This window comes from Pan troglodytes, chromosome 5, assembly GCF_028858775.2.
Source record: "Pan troglodytes isolate AG18354 chromosome 5, NHGRI_mPanTro3-v2.0_pri, whole genome shotgun sequence".
Taxonomy (NCBI): domain Eukaryota; kingdom Metazoa; phylum Chordata; class Mammalia; order Primates; family Hominidae; genus Pan; species Pan troglodytes.
The window spans coordinates 34,420,351-34,444,449 of NC_072403.2; the positions used below are offsets into that span (position 1 = coordinate 34,420,351).

Here is a 24,099-nt window from a genome sequence, read left to right on the forward strand (position 1 = left end):
CGTTTGCTCCCAAGGCCTATTATTTTGGTTACTTTTTCAGCAAGTTCCAGCATATATCTAGTTTTGGGGCAAATAATTTGTGATTATCAGTAAGTTTTGAAGTATTGAGACTATCATATGCAACTTTTAAAATATGTTAGGTCAACTATTCCGTAGTATGTAAAATCATTACAACTGTATAAGAAAACAGCTGTGGCCGGGCGCAGTGGCTCACGCCTGTAATCCCAGCACTTTGGGAGGCCGAGGCGGGTGGATCACGAGGTCAGGAGATTGAGACCATCCTGGCTAACACGGTGAGACCCCATCTCTACTAAAAAAACAAAAAAAAGTACAAAAAAAAGAAAACAGTTGCAAAATCATGTGTGGATTGTCTACTGTGTTTTTGAATAAATAAAAATAATGAAATTGGCCACTATGATCATATGCAGCCAGAATCTATTACATTATGATGTGCTACAATTATTTTCTGAAAACACTGTCAATGACAGTTGTTTGATGTTTTCTTCATTGTTTTTCTATTCTACAAAAAATTTATTAACCAGATGTAGTCTTTTGATAGCAGTTTGAGATTCAGAAATTTCACAAAAAGAAAATAAAACAGAAGCATAATTCTATCTGTTAAACAGATATATTGCTAAACTTAGAAATGCTTTGAGGTGTTTCTACATATCCAAATACTTGGTGGCCATAATCAAAAGCACACTGAATGCACCAAAATGCATATTTATGAACCAAATTTTTTGTGCATAGCATAATTTAATTCAGAGAAGAGCTTTTAGGCATGTAATTTAATCATGATGATCCTGATTTTTATTATTGTGTAAATTTCTATATATGTTTGCTACCTCAATTAGAATATATGAGGCTAACATTTTTATGCACTCTCTTAAATATTTTATTTAACTGTTGATCTATTTCCCTAATTATTTTAAAATTCTGTATTGTTTCTGTACATATATGAATAGAAAAAAAGATAGTTTTTTTTTTACTTGCTAGTAGAAGTTAGTAAATTGTTAAGCTTTGGGATTTTTATCATAAAATGAAATAAGAGCTTAAAGTGTGGTTTAAAGAACGAAACACTTGGCCCCAAAAAAGTTTGTTCAAATAATAATAATAATGCTGACCCTTATCGAAAGCATTTTTGTTAAAAAGTAATTTATTTGTATTTATTCTTGAAAACATTCTTATAACAATTCCATTATCATTAAACAAACAAGGGAAGTGAAGCCCAGTGAAGTTATGTAGTTTGCCAAAACTACATAGTTATTAAAGAGGACAGCTGAGGGATGTACACAGGCATTCTGATATGACTTCGAATGGATCCCTGTCCAGGGTCGGGATCTAATGAGGGGCAGCATGTAATAGGGTGCAGCAAAGGTAAAGTTGAAAGTCAATTCACTGTTTAAGGATGTTACCTAGGGTTGTTAGAATAACATGGTGATCAGAGTCATCCTATGATCACTTCTCATAAAAGATAAAGGAAAACAAAAAATAGATCTGCTAGTGCCTTATAAGAAGGGCAGAGAAATCTTGGTTTCTACTCATACACTCCTCGTCTTCTTTGTTTGCTTAATTTTTCTCCATAGAATTCACCACAATCTGACGTAATATTTATTTTATGTTTTTATCTATTCATTATCTTCCATACTCTTCTAGATAATAAGGTCCATGAGGGTAAGATTTTTTGGGGGTGGAGGGATGGTGAGGGGTTGGCATTTATTAAACTGCCCTACCCCTGGCACTTGGAGCAGTACCTTGCACATAGAAGGCAGTCAATACGTCTGTGTTGAATTAACGGTCAAAATAATGAGATATGCAAACACATGCAAATGAAACTAATCAAGTAAGGTTGGCCCTTATTAGCTTTGGATGTTTGAAAATTTTCTTTGATTTGCTCTATTCCTTCAGCACTTTTGTTCCAACCCCAGAGATGCACCAGCCTCTGGCAAATATAGCTTCTAACTGGCTGTCACTATAAAGTGTTCCTAGTTCATTTTATAAGAGGGTTAACAGGGTTTTAAAAATTATTTTCCTCCTGTTCTCTTCAAAAGGCAAGTAGGACCCTGCAAATATGCTAATTTCCCATCTGTTTTATGGTAGACTTATTAATTTATGGTAGTATATTAATTTATATGAACTCTTGTGAAATCAGCCAAAGAGCTGGACATTATTGGATTCTAGGGATGACATAATCTACATCTACATAGGTTTTGAATCTGTGCATACACAGAGAAGCTCAATAAATATTTGTTGGAAAAAAAGATCTGCTGCCAGAATTTAATTCAAAACTTCACAAAGTTCTCATTTTCTTCTTTGAGCCTGGGAATTTTGCCTTCACGTAACCTATAATTGATTGCATTAGAACTTGCAGTATAGTGAATACAGTGGAAGATTTAGGTACAGTAGAGGTTAATGAAGAACTGGCTTTCTAGTGAAAATGAAAACCTTGAGGCCCTACTGGGATTCGAACCCAGGATCTCCTGTTTACAAGACAGGCGCTTTAACCAACTAAGCCATAGAGCCCACATGCGCAGTAAAGTTGCCTATTGAATCTATTCCTGCTTTTAAGTAAAAGCTTCTTGGCATAGCGTCTCTACAGTCTGCAACAATTTGCGGTGAGAAAAGGGGCAAACTCCAAAAATACGTTTTGCTTACTTAGATGCACTGCGGAACTAATACAAACGAAAAAATTTTCGGGCAGCTTAAATGTTAGGACCATTAATGCTTCAGCTAGTCCAAGGATAACCACAAGTAAAAGTCAAGGCTACTTAGTTTGTCCAAATGTGATAAAGTTTCCTAAAATTAAATTTTGCAGGTGCTACTCTTTATCATTTTAATGATTCGTCGTTCCAATGTCCTAAGGGAAAACCTCTAACAAAAGAACTCCACAAGAGACTCGTAGGCTACCAAGTTGGGCATATGGTGTTCTGACAGTCATTTGCACTCAGGAGGCAGCTATTTGGAGGACCGGAGCGTCAACCCCTTCCCAATGTGAGCATCGCTCTAGAGATTGTCTTCTGGGCTTATTTTTCTTTAGACTTGATCTCAGCTCGCTCTCAGGACCAGTCAGGTTCTATTTTATAATATCTTACTTCTCTGGGCTGCACTTGGCAAGACAGGGGAATCGGTTTGAATGTGTCTCTGGGTTAGGAAAGGTTAATACATTTAGAGCTGATTAAAGGAAACTTCCGAACGTTCTCTGGAATCTCAGTCTTGTTTCCAAAATGAATTATTTGAGCAATTAATTCTGAAGTTTCTACCAAGATTTATAATTACAGAGCTCAGGGCGAAAATCAGAAATCACCTTCATTTCTTTGCCACAAAAGCAATAAGGAAAATTATCCTGGGATTTAGATGGGAATTCCTTTGGATTGCTAGATAAATTTTAGGGAGAACTGATAAACTTTTAATCCATACATATGGCATAACATTCAATTTATTCTTTTATTAAATTTATTCCTATAAATTTGATGTTTATGTTATTATAAATTATACTTTAAAATTTTTATTTTTATTTATTTATTTTTTTTTTGGAGACAAGATCTTACTCTGTCACCCAGGCTGGAGTGCAATAGCGCGATCTCGGCTCACTACAACCTCTGCCTCCCAGGTTCAAGAGATTCTTGTGCCTCAGCCTCCCGAGTAGCTGAGATTACAGGCACATGCCACCACGCCCAGCTAATTTTTTTTGTATTTTTTGGTAGAGACGGAGTTTCACCATGCTGCCCAGGCCGGTCTCGAACTCCTGACCTCAAGTGATCCGCCCGCCTTGGCCTCCCATAGTGCTAGGATTACAGGCGTGAGCCACCGCGCCCAGCCCTTGTTTACAGCTGGTGTTTAAAAGTACAATTCATTTTTATATTTACCCTGCATAAAGACACCTTATTAAATTTAGTTATTAATTCTAATAGTTTGTAGATTTTGAATCTTCCACAGACACAATTTTAATAAAGGATTACATTTATTAGATTTTAAAAATAAAGGAAATCACCTTCATTTCTATCTATGCCTGAAATGAGGTTGACAGCAGACACAATAAAATCTGTTGTCACCAGTCAGTGCAACTAATTTAATAATAAAAGCTTAAATTAGTTACAACTTTGTATTACTTTTAGAAAATTAAAAATAAATATTTGTATTTATAAAAACATTAACAGGGATTGCTAATATGTTTGAGGCTGACTCTGCTGCTTCATAAATAGAATAGTAAACAACAGACATACTGAATTCCCACACTTGAATCTTCTGTCAATGTATGCCTTGAGTAAATGACATGCTCAGGTATTATGAGAGAGTGAACAAACCGTTGTTAGGCCACCAAAATAGTTTTTTTTCTCCAATGGAAACACTCAAAAGTTGAGGGAAAAAAATGGTTAAGACTGTAATCATTGGCAACTTAAATCAATAGAAATAAGCAGATTATTCAAAACATGTGTTGGGCTAATTGGACAGCCACTTAGGAAAAGAAAAGCTTAAAGCTATGAGACTAAAATAAATTCCAAATACAAGCAAATTGTAAAAGTAAAGAATGAAACAAACCCACAGTTATAATTACTAGAAATTCCAAGACAGAAATTTTATATAACTTTGGTACAGAAAACTAATTTTTTACACAAAATTCAGAGACAATGAGAGTTTAACATAATTCACTGCATTAAACGACATTTAAAAAATTCCGCTGGGATGTACCCTCATCCCCTCAAAAAAGGCATAAACAAAGTGACAAAACATCAAGTAAAACTGGGGGGAAAATATTTGTAACTTATGTTTTAAAGAGTTAATTCTATTCATTTCTATCTGTTGCCTGAGATAAGGTTGATAGCAGACACAATAAAATCTGTTGTTCCCAGTTGGTGCAACCAATTTAATAATAAAAGCAATATAGAAGTAAGAAGTAAAAGAAGTTTAAAAAATGAAACTATAGAAATACAGTGAGATAATGTCTTTAACATATCAGATTGGCAAACAACAGCAAAACAAAAACAGTTGTTTGTGGTAGTGTTGCCGAATAGCACCTAAAGATGTTGAATTAGTTTTCTGTAGCTTCTGTAACAAATTACAGTACCACAAACTTGATGGCCTAAAATAAGTGACTTCTTTTCTCACAGTTCTGGAGGCCAAAAGTCCAAAATCAGTATCACTGGTCTGAAATCAAGGTGTTGGCAGGGCTATGCTCCCTCCGGAGGCTCTAGGGAAGAATATGTCCTTACCTTTTCCCAGCCTCTGGTGGCTGCTCGCATTCCTTGGCTGGTGGTGGCATTGCTTCTATCTGTGTCCGTGTGGTCACATTGTCTTCTTCTCTTCTGTAACTGTGTAATCTCCCTGTGCCTCTCCCTATTAAAGGCACTTGTGATGGTATTTGAGCTCCACTTGGATAATCCAGGATAATTTCTTCATCTTTAACTTTTTCTCCGAAGACCCCCCTTTTGGGGGTCTGTGCAAAGTAAGGTAATATTCAGAGATTCCAAGAATTAGAGCATGGATATCTTTTGGGGGCATTTTTCATTCAATCACAGGCACTGACATTCTTATTCCTCCATCTACAATCTATGTGATTTAGACGACTGTGATTATGTGATTAATTGGTCACAACTCCAATTTTCTTTTCTGTAAAATGTGGATTATATGAACATCCTTATATATTATTGAGATTATTCTATGACTCAATATATGTAAAGAATTTATGACAATATCTGGGGCTTAGTTGGAGCTAAATGACTGATAATTGTCATTATTACAATGTTCTGTGCTGGTCAGGGTGTTGAGGAAACAGGTCCTTTCTGGGCCCTATAGGAGAATAAATTAGTAATATTTAGGGAAGGAGAATAAGGCAAGAGCCACCAAAATCATCATCACATACATATGATTTGATTTAGCGATTGCATTCTTAGAACGTTTTCTAATCCCAGGCACTTATTAAATGCGGATATACAAGTTAATTTATTGCAACATTATTTATATTGTGAAAAATGGCTGCTGAAATAAATTCAGATACATTTATAAAACTAAATGCTATACAGACAAAACAAAGAGGGAAGAGGCTCTTTCTTTGTTGACATGGAAATTGCTGCAACATACATAAAGTGAAAAAGGCAAGGTGTAATAGAATGGGTTTGGAAAGCGTATTTATAGTGAAAAAACTATATGCAAAGAATATGCCTTTAATAGAACTCCAGATTTTAATATGGTTGGTTGCCTGAGGGTCCAGAATTGGGTGTCCGGCAGGATGGGGTGGGGGCACAAATAGACTGTCATTATGTATGTATTCTTGAATTTTTGTAATTTTGAATCATGTGAGTTGTACTTTTTGTATGAGCATTTTTAAAACATAAAAAGGAACATACTCCCTTGGAGGGGAGGTCTTAGAAATAACTGATGGCAGTCTGATTTTGCAGCTGCTATTTGGTTTTCAACCTACCATTATCAGGATTAAACACCTACCTTGTGCTCGCAGTGGAAAATGTTTTTCTTGCAAATCTCAACGAGCTTTAGATATCCCTAGTGATTTTGCAATAAACCTGGCAGCGGTGGGATTCGAACCCACGCCCCCGAAGAGACTGGAGCCTTAATCCAGCGCCTTAGACCGCTCGGCCACGCTACCACGCTAGTGCAGCATTAGGACTCATCTTAATGATTTAAAAGACACAAGATTATTCTGCGTCTTACTACTTTTTTTTCTCAGAGCATTTCTACACAAATGATTCCGTAGCGGTCTCAACTACCGATAAAATCTACAAATAGGTTCCTAGTCCCAGTCCTTTGTCCTGCAGCAGAGATTTGCATTTGTCTCCCATGCTGTTTCTAATACCTGAGAGTAAAGGGACAGGAAGCCAGTACCTAATATCCAACAAATCCCAAGAGAATCGGTTCTTAAGAACATGATTAGAAATCCCACGCCTAGGCCGACGCAGCACGGGGACTCTGAGGACTCTGAGATCGAGTCTCCAGTTTGTCAGCTGCGTTTGGGGGTCTGGAGCAAGATGTTATTTTTGATGTTTGCAACCAGAAAACAGAGGAGCTGTCATCCCCATCCACCCGGAACTCGCGTCTTGGTTTATGTGTCTGTGCGTGATTCCCTCTTGTGAAAGAGGTGGAAAGAACTATGCAAACAGACCTGCTTTTTTTTTGCTGAATGTGTTCATGACCTTAGTTTTTAAAGTTCAGGGCGAGGACCAGTTTGTATTTGGTGCGGAGTATCACATCCTCTCCGGACCCTAACAGGATGTGTCGCCTGCTCGCTCCAACCCCACAAACGCCGTCTGGGCTGGCACTCCGACTTCTTCCCTGTTGCAGCCCCAACGCCGCTCATCTTCTTATTTAGTCCCACCTGTCCCATTAGATGCTGACCCTTTTTAAAAGAGCCCCAGTTGGAATATTTCAAATGCCAGCAGCTCCACTTAATAGCTGCAGGGTCATTGGCAAGTCACTTAAGCTCACTGGATCTCACTTTCCTCATATGTAAAACCGAGACAATAAAACTTGCCTTTAAAAATTACAGCAGAATGTTTTGATACAATGGATTTTGGGGACTCGGGGGAAAGGGTGGGGGAGGGTTGAGGGATAAAAGACTACACATTGGGTACAGTGTACACTGCTCTGGTGACAGATGCACCAAAGTCTCAGAAATCACCGCTAAATAACCTACTCATGTAACCAAACACCACCGTTCCCCCCAAAACCTATTGAAATAAAAGAGTTAAAAAACTATAGCAGAATTTTTATTTTTAGCAAATGCATGTAAATTGCTTAAAACAGCACCTGGCTCATAATAAGCACTCAGTGAAGTTTACTATCAGTATTGGTATCATTTATTAGCATTTACTGAACTTTTTATATCAAGTGCTCAGTCTCATGAATGACAGTGAGATATCTCATTTTACAGTTAGTGAAGTTTTTTAAAGTAACGTATTTACAAGACAGTCGAGTGAATTATTTTTCCTAAGTTAAGATGGCACGTGGAAAATTTACACCTCAACCCTACAATTTCAAACGTCAGACAATTTTCACTTTGTCAGATCGCTTTACCTTGTATATTGTTTCTCCCTTCTCAATCATTTCACTTCATCTCTTCCCCCTTCTCTCACCTCTATTTACACTATTCTGGGGCTCTAGACCTGTAAAGATCCTTCAGGTGACATGGTTAGGGACACTGATTTTAAGGAGAACTTTGGCAGGCAAGGAGGTGTAGCTTCAGACCCAGGTAAGCCTGCAGCTATGATCTCATTAGAACTTATCTGCTTTCTGCGTCTGTCATTGCTTCCGGCTGGGAATCTTCAGGCTGTGGACCCAGCTCAGTCCCCTTGCATCCATATGTCACCTTCTAGTTACATAATTTACACATGTTGTGCTGGGGGGTAGTGTGCAATCTAATGAAGTCTAACATCTCCCAGGAGAAAGTGGTGTTTAAGGCACAGTGGGAAAATCCACTGTGTTGTACATTTATTTAAACAAGGGGAAAGTCCCGAGATGATTTTTGCAAGTCATACGACATACTTGGAAGGACAGTAAACACATGACATAGCATACATTCTCATTTTACACTCTATTTTTAAAATCTAACTTTTCAGAAAGTTCACATAAACTTGAAAGAGTATAATTAACGGACTTGCTAAGACAGTTAGCAGTGCCTTCTTAGCCCTGGAGGCAGCACATCAGTCTCATAATCTGAAGGTCCCGAGCTTGAACCTCAGAGAGGGCATGGTGATTTTGTAGTTTCCATATACTTCTGCTTGAGAAAGAAATATCCCACCCATTAAACTTTTCGGTATGAAATCTGGATTCCTGGATCACTGACAGACAACACAACTGAAAAATGAGGCTGCAGTCCCTCAAGAACCCTACCAACTTCCTTTGTGAGCTAGATGCTATTTTAATGCCCTGACTGCAGTATTATACAATACCACAATCTACACCAAATACCATAAATCTGTATCAGTTGCCTATGGCAGCTTTTGAAAATTACCATGAATTTTGTGGCTTAAAATAATACAAATGCATTATCTTAAATTTTTGGGGGTCAGAAGTTTAAAATGGGTCTTAGGGAGCTATAATCAACATGTGGCAGAGCTGATTTCCTTCTGGAGGTTCTAGGGAAGAATCCATTCCTTGCCACATTGCTCGGCTCATGGCTGCATCATTGATCTCTGCTTCTGCTGTTACATCTTCTCCAACTCTGGGGAGTCTCATGCAGCCTGGTTGATGCATCTGTTTGGTGATGGGGAGTGCAAACTCAATGTCACCCGACTGGCGCAGTTTGAGAAAACTGACCATAACTCTGGTGTTGCAGCTCTAGTTTTGCCTTCACCCAATGACAGAACCAGCAGGACAGGGATCGAGATAAACCTATCCCATTCTTAGTTTGTGTTGATAGGAACAAGAGGGCTGTATTCCCTACTGCAGGAGGCTTCCCCAAGAGGAAGAACCCTCTAGAAAACTGTCCATGAAGTCATAACTGTCTTGCGTGGGAAGGCAATAGACAGCTAGAAATAGGATCCTGCTCCCCGACAAGATGTGGACAACGTGGTCCCGTCCCAGTGACCTTGGAGGCTTTTACGAGACAAGATCCTCCTCAAAGGCAGGTCCTCCTGCCCCGTCAGAAATGGACCAAAGGGCCCCACCCATAGCGCATGAGCACCTGCCTGCCACGGATCATGGTGTCACTCCTGAAGCCCTCCAATGCTATCGGCTTACCTCTACCCTTGCGAGAAATCAGGATTCTTGTCTTTTAAACCTCAGTGTCCAAAAACCCCATAAACATCTGAACCCCCACTCCTTTCTCCCCTTCTACCCTTGCTGGTATGTAGGGTCACTTGACCATAGCAAAAACCAGGAGACCGTGGCCCTACCCCTAATTGTTCTTTCTGGAGGGAGTAAAGTCAGGACACATGCAAGAAGAGTGGTCCTCCACCCCAAGGGTGGCCACGCTTTGACTAAGAGTGGATGAGGACCCTCTGCCCAATGTGCTGAACTCTGTGAGGTACTGATGGCCGTGCAGGCTACTCCAACAGCAACTCCCTGCTATTTATTTATAGACTCATGGGCTGTTATAAATGGGCTAGCCATATGGTCCAGTGACTGTTGGACGGATAATTAAGCAGCCAGGCCAACATGGCGAAATCAAAGGAAATATACTAATAGAGAGATATTCCCTTTGCATGGTTAGGAGGACTCAATATTATCAAGATGTCAATTTTTCCCAATTTGATCTATAGATACAACATAATACCAATCAACATCTCAGCCAGTTATTTGTGGATATTGACAAATAGATCCTGAAGTGTATATGGAAAGGCAAAAGATGCAGAATAACTACACAACATTAAAGAAGAACAAAATTGAAATACTGGAGAAACACCTCTGCCATGTGTTCAGATATCTATTCAGACTCTAATCTGACCAAGGCACCTTCTTCACAGCCCAGATAATGCAGCAATGGGCATGTTCCTATGGCGTACAATGACCTTGATTTGCTCCATCACTTCCAGGCACCCAGAGTGGGAGGGGTGGTGTTAAAGCACTAGAATGAATAACTCAAGCAACAACTACAAAAAGGACCATCGGGAAGGACAACTCAACGAAGGGTGGTACTCCTGCTTAATGAAAGTATTTGGACCTTAAATTGTGCCCTCCAGTGAAAGGGAAACATGGCATTGCAATGCCTGCTGGGCAATGCTGACTTTGGAAGCGTGGTTGCCTGATGTGTCTACGCCTGAGGAATCCCTATCTCAGTATATCCAACCACAGTGTTTGGAGGTCAAGGCTGTAGGGAGCCACAATTGAGCCACTGCACTCCAGCCTGGGTGACAGAGCAAGACCCTGTCTCAAAAAAACAAGCAAGCAACAACAACAAAAACAAACAAACAAAAAACTAAAACAATCTATGCAGTAGGTTGACATCCTGGACTATTGCTTCTGGTGGTAGACTGTGTTACACTCTTTGTTATCCTCCACCCAGTGACAATGGTATTTCTCTCATTTGTTTAAGTCTTCTTTACTTCCTCTCAGTTATCTTTTGTAGTTTTTCAGTGTGCAGGTCTTGCACACATTTTTTAACTTACCTTTAAGTATTTGATAGTTTTGAAGCTCTTGTAAACGGTATCTTTTTGTTTAAAAATCCAATTTGTCTTTCCTTTGAATGTTTCACTAACTTTGGATTCTTGGAGTTTAATCCCGGGAATGTCCTGCTTCGTCATGATGTGTTATCATTTTATAAATGGTTGAATTTGATTTGCTGAATTTTTAAGGATTTTTTTTCTTCTTAGGAGGAACACTGGTTTGCAGTTTCGTTCCTTGTATGGCTTTGTCTGGTTTTGGTATTAGGGTAATGCTGGCCTGATAAGTGAGTTCAGATGTGTGGCCTCCTTTTTTGCTTTCTGAAATAATTTGTGTAAAATTGATATTATTTATTGCTTAAAAAGTTGGTAGAATTTACTTTGGAGCCATCTGGGCCAGATTTTGTTTCTTTGTAAGAATGTTATAAAGCACGGATTTAATTTAGTTAATCGATGTAGGTCTATTTAGGTTATCTATTTCTTCTTGAATACACTTTTTGTGTCTTTCAAGGAGTTTTTCCATTTCATCTATGATGTCAAAGTTATTGGTAAAATACATTCATAACACAAACATTTCCTTGTGTCCTTTTATTATTTGTGGAAGCCCTAGTGATATCTACTCCTTCATTTGTTTCTTTTGTTTTTCTCTGTTAATATATTTTTTATTTTTTAAATATAGAGATGGGGTCTCGGTATGTTGCTCAGGAATTAGTTCATGAGCCACCATGCCCAGGCTACTGTCATTTGTGATATTTGTGTCTCTTCTCTCTTTTTTTTCCTGAAGAGTATGGCTAGAAATGTATCAATTTTGTTAATCTTTTCAAAGAACCAGCTTTTGACATTATTGTTTTTCCTTATTGTTTTTCAGTTTTCTATTTCATTGGCATTTACTCTAGTATTTTCCTCTTCTGCCTGCTTTGGATTTAATTTGCTTATCTTTTTTACTAAGTTTCTAAGGCAGAAGATGAGAACATTGATTAGAGACATTTCTTCCTTTCTAATATAAATGTTTAATGCTAAAATTATCCCACTAAGTATGGTTTTTGCTGCATCCCACAAATTTTGATATGTTGTATTTTCAGTTTTATTCAGTTTAAAGTGTTTTCTAATTTCTCTGTGATTTCTTCTTTGACTTATGGGTTATTAGAACTCCATGGTTTAATCTCCAGATATGTGTGGCTTTCTCAAATATCTCCAAATGTTATTGATGTTCAGGTTATTTTTGCTGTGTACAAGAAAAAACTCTCTGTGATTTTAATCCTTTCAATGATTATGCATATATATATATACACATACATACACACATTGAAAGAATGTGTATATATATATATTGCCTTCTATATTATCATATATGTGTGCAGTCACTCAGATAAAGATGTGGACTTCATAGTTTTAAAACATGCCTGAACTTTTTCTTTTTTGCAACTCATCCCATCAAGTTATATTGTATGTCACTTTTCCTTACACCTACATGGACTTTGGTGACTGCCTCCATTAATAGAATGCGGTAAACACAATGCTATGCAACTGTTAAAGTCTAGGTTAGAAAAGGTTTTGCAGCATCTACCATTTTCTCTTGGGGCACTTGCACTGGCAGTCTTCAGCCATCAGCTACCATCTTGTTGTTCCACATCCTTGTCAGCATTTGGTGTTGTCAATGTCTTGAATTTTAGTTATTTTAATAGGTGTGTAGGGGTATCACATTGTTGCTTTAATTTGCAATTCCATAATTACATGTGATTTGGGGCATATTTTCATATGCTTCTTGGCTATCTGTATATCTTATATATGTTTAGATCTGCCTATTTCTTATATTGAGTTGTTTGTTTTCTTATTGTTGAGCTTTAAAAATTCTTTGTATAATTTGCATACCAGTCCTTTATCTGATATGTGTCTTGCTAATATTTTCTCCCAGCCTGTGGCTTGCCTTTTCGTTTTCTTACTTGTCTTCTGCAGAGCAGATATTTTGAATTTTAATGAAGTTCAGCTTATCAGTCTTTTTCTTTATCGAAGATGTTTTTGACGTTGTACATAAGAAGCTGTTGCCAAACTCAAGGTTACCTTGATTTTCTTCTATGTTATCTTCTATGAATTTTATAGTTTTGCATTTTATATTTAGGTCTGTGATCTATTTTGAGTTAAGTTTTGTGAAAGATGTAAAGTCGGTGTCTAGATTCATTTTTTGCATGTAGATGTCCAGTTGTTCCAGTTCCATTTGTTGAAAGTACTATCCTTTCTCCATTGAATTTCCTGTGCTCCTTTGTCAAAGATCAGTTGACTATATTTGTGTGGGCCTATTTCTGGACTCTCTATATTCTATTCCATTGATTTATGTGTCTGTTCTTTGACCAATATCACACTGTCTTTATCTTTTTTCTTTTTTTGTGAGACGGAGTCTCACTCTGTCACCCAGGCTGGAGTGCAGTGGCACGATCTCGGCTCACTGCAACCTCCGCCTCCCAGGTTCAAGCAATTCTCCTGGCTCAACCTCCCGAGTAGCTGGGATTACAGGCATGTGCCACCAGGCCTGACTAATTTTTTTATTTTTAGGAGAGACAGAGTTTCACCATGTTGGCCTGGTTGCTCTCGAACTCCTGACCTCAGGTGATCCACCTGCCTTAGCCTCCCAAAGTGCTACCATTACAGGCGTGAGTCACTGCGACTGTCTCAATTGTTATAGCTTTATAGTGAGTCTTGAAACTGGGATAGTGTCAGTATTTCAATTTTGTTCTTCTTTAATGTTGTGTAGTTATTCTGCATCTTTTGCCTTTCCATATATGCTTTAGGATCTATTTGTCAATATCCACAAATAACTGGCTGAGATGTTGATTGGGACTATGTTGTATCTATACATCAAATTGGGAGAAACTGACATCTTGATAATATTGAGTCCTCCTAACCATGCAAAGGGAATATCTCTCTATTAATATATTTCCTTTGATTTCATTCATCAGGAGTTTTGTAGATTACCGCCTGCAGGTATGGCATATATTTTGTTAGATTTATATCTAAGTATTTCTTCTCTGGTGCTAACATAAATGGTATTGTGTTTTAAATTTCATATTCCAATTGTTCGCTGCTGGCATATATGAAAACAATGGACTTTTGTATATTAACCTTGTATCTTGCAGCCTTGCTATAGTCTCATATTAGTTTCAGGAGTTTTTGTTAACTCTGGGATTTTCTACATGGATAATCATGTTATCTGTGAATAAAGATAATTTATTTCTTCCTTCCCAATCTGCATATCTTTGATGACATTTTCCTGTCTTATTGCATTAGCTAAAACTTCTAGTACAGTGTTAAATAGGAATGGTGAGAGTGAAGACTCTCGCATTGTTCCTAATCTTAGCAGGAAAGCAACTAGTTTCTCACAATTAAGTATGGTATTGGTTGTGGCATTTTTTGTAGATGTGCTTTATCAAGTTGAGGAAGTTCCCCTCTATTTGTAGTTTAGTAGAGATTTTATTATGAATTGGTGTTGAATTCTGTCAAATGCTTTTTCTGCACCTATTGATATAATCATATGATTTTTCTTCTTTAGCCTTTTTATGTAATAAATTGCCTTGATTTTTGAAGGTTGAACAAGTCTTGCATACCTGGAATGAATCCCAATTGGTTCTGATGTATCATTCTTTTTATGCCTTGTTGGATTAGATTTGCTAATATTTTGTCGAGAAGTTTTGCATCTATATTGATGAGAGATAACGGTCAGTAGTTTTCCTTTCTTGTAATGTCTTCGTCTGGTTTTGGTATTAGGGTAATGCTGGCCTCATAGAAAGAGTTAGGAAGTATTTTCACTGCTTTTATTTTCTGGAAGACATTTTAGAATATTGGTGTAATTTCTTTCTTTAATATTTGGTAGATTTCACCAGTGAAAGCTGGGCCTGTTTCTCCTATTGCTTCAGTTTCTTTAGTAGATATAAACCTAACTGGGTTATTTATTTCTTCTCATGTTAGTTTTGGTAGACCATATCTTTCAAGGAATTGGTCTATTTCAACTAGGTTGTCAAATTTGTGGGCACAGAGTTGTTCATAAAATTCTTTTATTATTGTCTTAATGTTCACGGACTCAGTAGTGGCCTCTCCTTCACTTCTGATATTAGTAATTTGTGTCTTCTCTCTTCTTTTTATTAGTTAACAGTTAGAGGTTTATCAATTTTACTGATTTTTTTTAAAGAACCAGCTTGTAGTATTGTTAATTTTCTCTATTAATTCTGTTTTCTATTTCATTGATTTCCGCTTTTATTTTTAATTCTTTTTTTCTGTTTACTTTGAGTTTAATTTATTCTTTTTCTAGTAGCTTAAGGTGCAACCTTAAATAATTGATTCTAGATCTTTCTTCTTTTCTAATATGTTCATTCAATACTATAAATTTCCCTCCAAACATTGTTTTTTCTTCATCTCATAAATGATTGATGAGTTGTATTTTCATTTTAATTATGAAACTTTTTAAAATTTCTTTTGAAACTTCTTTAACCTATCTGTTATCTAGAAGTATGTTGTTTAATCTATAAGTATTTTGGACTTTTCTAGTTATCTTTTTGTTACTGATTTCTAGTTTAATTCCATTGTGGTTTGGTAACATATTTTGCATTATTTCTTTTCTTTTAAAATTACTAAAATGTGTTCTATGGTCCAGAATGTAGTTTACCTTGGTGAATGTGAGCTTGAGAAGAATGTGTATTCTGATGTTGGATGAAGTATTTTATAGACGTCAATTATTTACAGTTGATTGGTGGTGCTGTTCTGTTGAACTGTGTCCTTACGGATTTTCTGCCTGCTGGGTCTGTCAATTACTGATTGAGGGTTGTTGAAGTCTCTCCAGCTCTAATAGTGGATTCATCTCTCTCTCTCTCTCTCTCTCTCCTTTTTTTTTTTTTTTTTTTTTTTTGAGATGGAGTCTAGCTCTGTCCCAGACGACAGTGCAGTGGTGCGATCTCGGCTCACTGCAATCTCCGCCTCCCAGGTTCAAGCGGTTCTCCTGCCTAGGCCTCCCGAGTAACTGGAACTACAGGCGCCCACCAGCATGCCAGGCTAATTTTTTGTATTTTAAGTAGAGACAGGGTTTCACCGTGATAGCCAGGATTGTCTCGATCTCCTGACCTTGTGATCCGCCCGCCTTGGCCTCCCAAAGTTTTGGAATTACAGGCGTGAGCCGCTGCACCCGGCTTTTTTTTTTTTTTTTTTTTTTTTTTTTTTTTTTTTGGAGACGGAGTCTCGCTCTGTCACCCAGGCTGGAGTGCAGTGGCGCAATCTCGGCTCACTGAAAGCTGCGCCTCCCGAGTTCAAGCGATTCTCCTCCCTCAGCCTCCCGAGTAGCTGGGATTACTGGCATGTGCCACCACACCCGGCTAATTTTGTATTTTTGGTAGAGGCGGGGTTTCACCATGTTGGCCAGGCTGGTCTCTAACTCCTGATGTCTCAGGTGATCCGCTCATCTCGGCTTCTCAAAGTGCTGGGATTACAGGCGTGAGCCACCACGCCCAGCAGGATTCATCTGTACTTCTTATGTATGTATTTATTTATTAGAGACAGAGTCTTGCTGTGTCACCCAGGCTGGAGTACAGTGGTGCCTGGCCTCAAGTGATTCTCCCAACTTGGACTTCCAAAGTGCTGGGATTACAGGTATGAGCCACAGTGCCCAGCCTACATTTCTTACTTTGTCATTTTTAGTGGTTGTCCTTGTATTTGCAATATCCACTGACAACTAATTCAACTCCGTTTTCGAATTACACTATACCACTACAAAGGTATTCATAAGTCTTCCCAGTTCCTCCCTCTAGCCCCTTATGACATTATTGTCAGTCATTTCACAGCGTCTGTAAGCTATATCATTGAAACATTGTTGATATTATTTTGAACAAAGTGTTACCTGTTAGGTCAATTAAGAATAAGAAAACTAAAATGTTTTATTTTACTTTCTCTAATTCTCCTTTAACCCTCTTCCTTTCTTTATGTAGATCCAAGTTTCTGACTTGTATCGTTTCCTTCTTTCTCAAGAACTTTTATCATTTCTTACAAGGCAGATCTTCTGACTACAGATTCCCTCAATTTTTGTTTCTCTGAGAAAGTCTTTATTTCTCCTTCATTTTTAAAGGATAATTTCATAGAAATACTGTATTATATGTCTTTTTATTTGAAGAATAGCACTATTTCTATTTTCTACATCATATCCATGAAACTAATAATTTACGGACTCACAATGTAGGTCTTATTTTTTTAAAGCTGTTATCTCATGTACTAGATTGTCGTAACTTGAGGGCTCATACTCAGTCATAATGTATAGGTACTTTACTGAATACCTTACAGGGTCTTGCACCTTGTAAATTCAATAATGAAGATAAATCCTGAGTAATGACTTTCAAATGGAATTTGTTTTTCTGATTCAAAGCAAAAAAGACACTGAAAGAAAACAGAGTTATAATAGCATAACAATGAAGGTCAATCAACCACCAATTTGTTTGGTACCCCTCACATTCTCCACACTGGATTTTCAAAAGGTTTCATTTTCAGGATCTGATGCACGATGTGAATGCCTTCCTCATGTGTAAAGTTCTTGGGCTGAACTTTACCATGTGAAAACTTTGTTCAATTGATTGAGTGTGGAGAATTAGTAAAACAAATTTATTAAATTATTATTATTTGAGACAGAGTCTCACTCTATCACCTAGGCTGTAGTGCAGTGGTGCAATGTTGGCTCACTGCAACCTTCACCCACCCAGGTTCAAGCGATCCTCCCACCTCAGCCTCCCCAGTACCTGGGACCACAGGCATGCATCACCATGCCTGGCTAACTTTTGTATTTTTGATAGAGAGGGATTTTTGCCATGTTGCCCAAGCTGGTCTTGAACTCCCAGGTTCAAGTGCCTGCCTCAGTCCCCCAAAGTGCTGAGATTACAGGCGTGAGCCACTATGCCTGGCCAGAAATTTACTTTGAAAGTCTTTTTAGGCCGGACTTGTTGGCTGGACATGGTGTCCTGCGTCTATAGTCCCCAGTTACTTGGGAGGCTGAGGTGGGAGGATCGCTTGAGGCTGGGGGGTGGAGGTTGCTGTGAGCTGAGATCACACCACTGCACTCCAGCCTGGGAAGCAAAGTCAGACTCTCTAAAGCATACCCCAAGACAAAGGATGTGCCTTAATGAGTATGTGATTTATTGAGGAAATGATCCTCTGGATGGGGAAGGACAAGTAACAAAACAAAGATGTGGTCTCACACAAAGTCTAGCTTTGGCCTGACCCATGAGACAGGGGCTCTGGAATATAAATTGCATAGCAGAGTGGTCACTGAGTCAAGGGACTTGACTTTTATACTTCTTCCCCCATCCGTCAGTTATTAGCTGCTGGGAATGGAATGGTGGTGTAATCTACTAGATGTCTCCAAACAGCCAAGGGCGATTCATGGGACAACTTCACAGAGTTACACCATTGTGGGGATAGGTGTGTAACTTCCCAAGGAGTCCTTCCTGTCCACTGCACCCAGAAAGACCACAACATTGCAGTAAAGAAAGAGTTTAATAGACACGAGGTCGGCCATGCCCCATGGGAGATGGCGTTAGTACTCAAATTATCTCCCTGAAGGCATGGAGGTTATGGGTTTTTCAAAGACAGTTTGGTGGGCAGGGGACCAGGGTAGGGGGCAAGCTGATTGGTTGGGTTGGAGATGAAATCATGGGGAATTGAGGCTGTCCTCTCATGCTGAGTCAGTTCCTGGGTGGAGGCCACAGGATGGGTTGGCGGGTCCAGGTGAGGACACGTGGTTGTCAGAAATGCAAAAACCTGAAAAGACATCACCATATTGTAGGTTGTGCAATAGTGATGTTATGTGCAAGAGTAATTGGGGAAGTTGCAAATCATATTACCTCCAGTATAATGGCTGGTAGTTATTTAGAATTCAGACCCTTCTCATCCTCTAACTTGGTGGCCTTTCATTAGTTTTATAAGAACAGTTTAGTCTTTGGGAAGGGGTATTACCATTTAAATTATAAACTAAATTTCTCCAAAAATTAGTTTGGCCCATGCCCAGGAATGAGCAAAGACAACCAACCAGTGAGGCTGGAAACAAGATGAAGTCAGCATGCCAGATTTCTCTTACTGTCATAATTTTGCAATGGCTGTTTCAGGTGTAGTGGCCTGTAAAAAACAAACTAGGAAGAAGAAAAAGAATTGAGAGGGTTTCCAAGATTCTGTGCTACTGTAAAACAACTAAAGAAGTGGAATACCCTAGGTTTGTAATTTTAAGTTGAGGTGTGAATATCCCAGATGTCATCTGTTATTTAGGAAAAATAATAGATTTCATTTACTTGCTAGTATAAATCACTAATTTTGTTTTAGTGTTTTGTGTTAGTTTCCTAGGGTTGTCATAACAAATTACCACAAACTGGGTGGCTTAAAGTGATAGGAAATTACTTTCTCACAGTTCTGGAAGCCAGAAGTCTAAAATCAAGATGTGGACAGCGTCATGCTCCTTTAAAAGCTCTCGGGAAGAACCCTTCCTTGCCTCTTTCAACTGTGATGATTGCCAGAGATCCTTGGTGTTCCTGTAACCACCTAACAGGTTCCCCTTGCCTGCTGCCTAGACACAACCAACTTATCAAGACAGGGGAACTGCAATAGAAAAAGAGTTTAATTCATGCAGAGGAGTACAGGAGACTGGAGTTTTATTATTCCTTAAATCAGTCTCCCCCAAAACATGGGGATTGGGGTTTTTAAGGATAATTTGGTGGGTAGGGTTTAGTGAGTTGGGAGTGCTGATTGATTGGGTCAGAGATGAAAGCATAGTGAGTTGAAGCTGTCTTCTTGTGCTGAGTCAGTTCCTAGGTGGGGGCCACAAGATCAGATGAGCCAGTTTACTGACCTGGGTGGTACAGCTGATCCATTGAGTGTAGGGTTTACAATAGAATAGTGATGTTATCCCCAGTAGCAATTTGGGGAGTGTCAGAATCTTGTAGCCTCCAGCCGCATGACTCCTAAACCATAATTTCTAATCTTGTGGCTAATTTGTTAGTCCTACAAAAGCAGTCTAGTCCCTAGGCAGGAAGGGGGTTTGTTTTGGGAAAGAGCTGTTATCATCCTTGTTTCAAAGTTAAACTATAAACTAAGTTCCTCCCAAAGTTACTGCAGCTTACACCCAGGAATGTACAAGGACAGCTTGGAGGTTAGAAGCAAGATGGAGTCAGTTAGGTCAGATCTCTTTTACTGTAATAATTTTCTCAGTTATAATTTTGCAATGGCAGTCTCACTCCTTGGCTTGTGGCCAGTAACTGCAATCTCTGCCTCCATCTTCACAGGGCCGTCTTCCCACTATGTCTGTGTCTCTGTGTCCAAACCTCCCTCTCTTCGAATAAAGATCCCAGTCACTGGATTATGCCCCACCCTAATCCAGAATGACCTCATCATAACTTGATTACTTCTGCAAAGACCCTAGAAAGGCAGATTTATTAGAGAAAGTATGAAAATAGGTTGCAAGAAAGCAATGGCTAAATCAGCATGAGAGAAGCTGACTGCAAAGAAACAAAGGCTTGCTGGAGATTTTATAGAATAGTGTTTATGCTGTAAACTGAAGAGGGCTTTGTGCAGTACTGATAATGCCAAAGTTGAAATGAACTGCCTTGCAGGTGTGTGGTGATAGTTGAGCACAGGAAGATTGTGAGTTGTTTGTACAAGAGGGCTATGTGTCCTGGACCATGAAGAAAGGCAGACTTATAGCTTATCTGCTTTCTGTTCTTGCTTTCCCTTGGTCCCGCCAGTCTGACTCCTTTTCCCAATTGGGACTCCACAGTTAACTTGGTCCATGCCCAGAAATGAGAGAAGACAGCCAGCCCATGAGGCTAGAAGCAAGATGGAGTCAGCCACAGCCATGTCAGATTTCTGTTACTGTCATAGGTTTGCAAAGGCAGTTTCAGAGTAAAAGGATTAAACACTTGTCCCTAATTGTTCAATAAATAAGAAAAATTATAAAAAGCAACAATATAGTGAACTTTATTGCTTGTTTAGGTGCCAAATATCCTTCTAAAATATTTTGTATACTTACTCAACAAGCTCTCCCATCAACTATATTAGGTAGGCTTATTACTATTTCCATTCCACATGTGAAGAAAGTGATGCCCATGGAGCTAGAGCAATTTGCTAAAGGTCCCTTAGCCATCAAATGTAGCAGCTGAGGTTTGAATACAGCCGATGTGACCTAGTTCAACAAGGTCCCAATCAAAATGAACAGCAGTGAGGTCCAAACATAGGGACAATTTTCCAATGTTTTACCTTGCTACTTACGATACTTAGAGTAACATAGTAGCCACATTGTGAATATTTCTCATTAAAAAGTAAAAAAACAGGCCAAGCGCGGTGGCTCACACCTGTAATCCCAGCACTTTGGGAGGCTGAGGCAGGCGGATCACTTGAGGCAGGAATTGGAGACCAGCCGGGCCAACATGGTGAAACCCTGTCTCTAATGAAAATACAAAAATTAGCTGGGCGTGGTGGTGCACGCCTGTAATCCCAGCAATTCTGGAGGCTGAGGCATGAGAATCGCTACTGCACTGGAGCCTGGGCGACAGAGCGAGATTCCATCTCAAAAAAAAAAAAAAAAAAAAAAAGGCAAGCATGCCCCTGCAAATGTCCTAATTTTTGTTTGTAGCTACTAATGGGTTTGTTGTTCATTAATTTCTTATCTTATGAATTCAATTATAGAGCTGGAGATTTTTAGAATCTAGAGAGATTTTATTTATCTGCATGCCTACAACAATTATCTACATGCTTTAAACTGTAACACATTGTAAGTGCTCAAAAACATTTTACCACAGTTTAAAGCAAGACATACGAAATTGATTGAGGTGGGTCACATGCATTATTCTTTCGCACTGTTTTGCATTTGCATTGTCTTCCTCCTAAAAATTTACTTTTTAAAAGTAAGGAATCTGAGCAGGATGCAGTTAAACAACTTGGGATTTATCCAATTGTGTTCTACTGCTGTTAAGTTTGGTGAGAATGTTTGGGAATTAGTGGGAGGACGCAGTTCCTCGTCAAGAAAACAATTTTCAGAAACAGCTGATTTTCTCTGGAAAACATCAGGCCCCACTGGGAGTCGAACCCAGGATCTCCTGTTTACGAGACAGGCGCTTTAACCAACTAAGCCATAGAGCCACGCGGAAGCGCCCTTTAGAAGTGAATCTATCTCATTTTACTTTGACAAAATGAGTTTAGTTAGTTATCTGCTGTCTTCAAAAAATATGTCAACTCGAGAAACACTTCATTTCCTCAGTATCTTTTGAAGACATACGAATACACGGGGAAACGTATTCGGCAGTCTACAGTGTCAAAGGATTTTTCTATTAATCCAAGAAAGAGCATTACAGAAAGCTATACAATACGTGAAGACGATTAAAAGGAATATATCTATACATAATTTTAAAAAACCTTTGAATCTTGAAAGTCACTCACTTAGGGTACGTGAAGCTGCCAAATTTATCAGAGAAGGAACAGGCATCTCTCGCATGGAGCCGTGGGCCTCGGCGTTAAGGCACTCTTCAGCTACAGGTGGCAGCCCGTTTAGCTCCTCTTAAGGTCTTGTGATGTCATTTTCAAGAGGCCAGTAAAGTTCTGTGTCACGTGGGGCCTCTCAGGAGGGGTGCGGAGGTGGGGGAGGGGCGGGGAGCAGGACTCCACTGCTTTGGCCTCAAGGAGTTTGGTCGACACTTGAAGACTGACCAAGAAAAAGTAATTTGTCCCAGTTGTCTCCCACCCTTTGTTTTCTTCTGCTCCTCTTGGGCTTGTTTTTGTTTTTTGGGGGGTTCTTTCTTTTTTCTTTTCTTTTTTTTTCCCGCAGTAAGTTCTGAAAATCGCCTCCCAGAGGAGATAACGCGTTCTCCTCTGTAACCCGTCCTTGCACGTCCCGTTGGTGGGGGGGGGGGGGTCCCGGTTCTCATCCTTTCGGGGACCTGCAAGGAGCCCCGCCCGCGGGCTTTGAACCGATTTCGGCTCCGCGTCCAGGAGCAGGCCCTACGTAGGGCCGGGGGAATTCAGGTGCGTCTGCGGGGCCCAGGGCACCCAGGGCAGGCGGGGACTGAGACGACTGAGGGTTGAGGGACAAGGAGGTTGGGACTGGGGAGGGGAGACCCGGGACCCGCCCAGAACGCTTTCGTGGGGTTGGAGAGGGCAGGACACAGCGTCTCTGGGCCCGGTAGTATGCGAAGACACGCATAACGCAAAAGGATTCCCGTCCTGGACTTTGGGAATTAAGGCCCTGAACACATTGAGCAAAAAGTAGATCTGTCTGTACAGACGTTTCTTTCCACGTCTTTCATAGTAAGGACTTTATTAAAAAGCAGGCACTCGAATCCTAGGTGGGTAGATGGGAGGCTGGGGCTGGGGATGGGGACGTCCTCTGTTTTCTGGTTGTGCACATTAAGAGTAACTCTCTGCTGCCTACTCCTAAACGCAGCCGGCAAAAATGAGACGTCAACTAAGCGCCGTTTCAGTCCCAGAGCCAGGTCGTCCATGGGGGTTTTCAAGCGTTTTCTCGATGACTGATTTTTCTAGAAGCGAATGGATTTTATTCTCCCAGGTGTAAAGGCTACCTCCTGCTTCACACCCGGGTAACATAAAAGACAGCGCTGGGACCGAAACTCGGGTCTCCTGGGTCCTGGTTGGCTGGAGAGAGGGGCAATGAACGGCCCGAAAAGAATTCTGTCTTTTCTCAATATCTGGGAGGACTCATAACAGGGTAGATAATCAGGATGGATGTTTGGCAGGTGGGAATCTTTGAGACGGTCTGTGCACACAATTTTAACTCTACTTTTGCCAGTTTGGAGGACATGAAATTCCTGATGAGTGTATGTTAAAAGGGAATAGAGAAGGTAATATACACAACGTTCTAAAATAATTGCTTTTCGTGGAGGCAAAGTGGCTAAGCAGTCCAAAGCGCTGGATGAAGGCTCTAATCTCTTGGGGTGTGGAGGTTCTAGCCTGTTTAGCCACAGAAGTCATGAAACCACTATGTGGTATTTGTTAAATAATGAGTTTTGAAACTTAAAATGGAATTATTGGAGTG

At 39.5% G+C, this 24,099-nt stretch overlaps 3 non-coding genes across 3 annotated transcripts; all 3 read right to left on the reverse strand.

Moving 5' to 3' along the window:
- Nucleotides 1-2,449: 2,449 nt before the first annotated feature.
- On the reverse strand, nucleotides 2,450-2,523 carry TRNAT-UGU (transfer RNA threonine (anticodon UGU)). Its single transcript has one exon. It is a non-coding gene; the product is annotated as a tRNA-Thr (tRNA).
- Nucleotides 2,524-6,519: 3,996 nt separating this feature from the next.
- Nucleotides 6,520-6,601, reverse strand: TRNAL-AAG (transfer RNA leucine (anticodon AAG)). The gene has a single exon. It is a non-coding gene; the product is annotated as a tRNA-Leu (tRNA).
- A 15,518-nt stretch (nucleotides 6,602-22,119) lies between these two features.
- TRNAT-CGU (transfer RNA threonine (anticodon CGU)) lies at nucleotides 22,120-22,193 on the reverse strand. The gene has a single exon. It is a non-coding gene; the product is annotated as a tRNA-Thr (tRNA).
- Nucleotides 22,194-24,099: the final 1,906 nt, after the last annotated feature.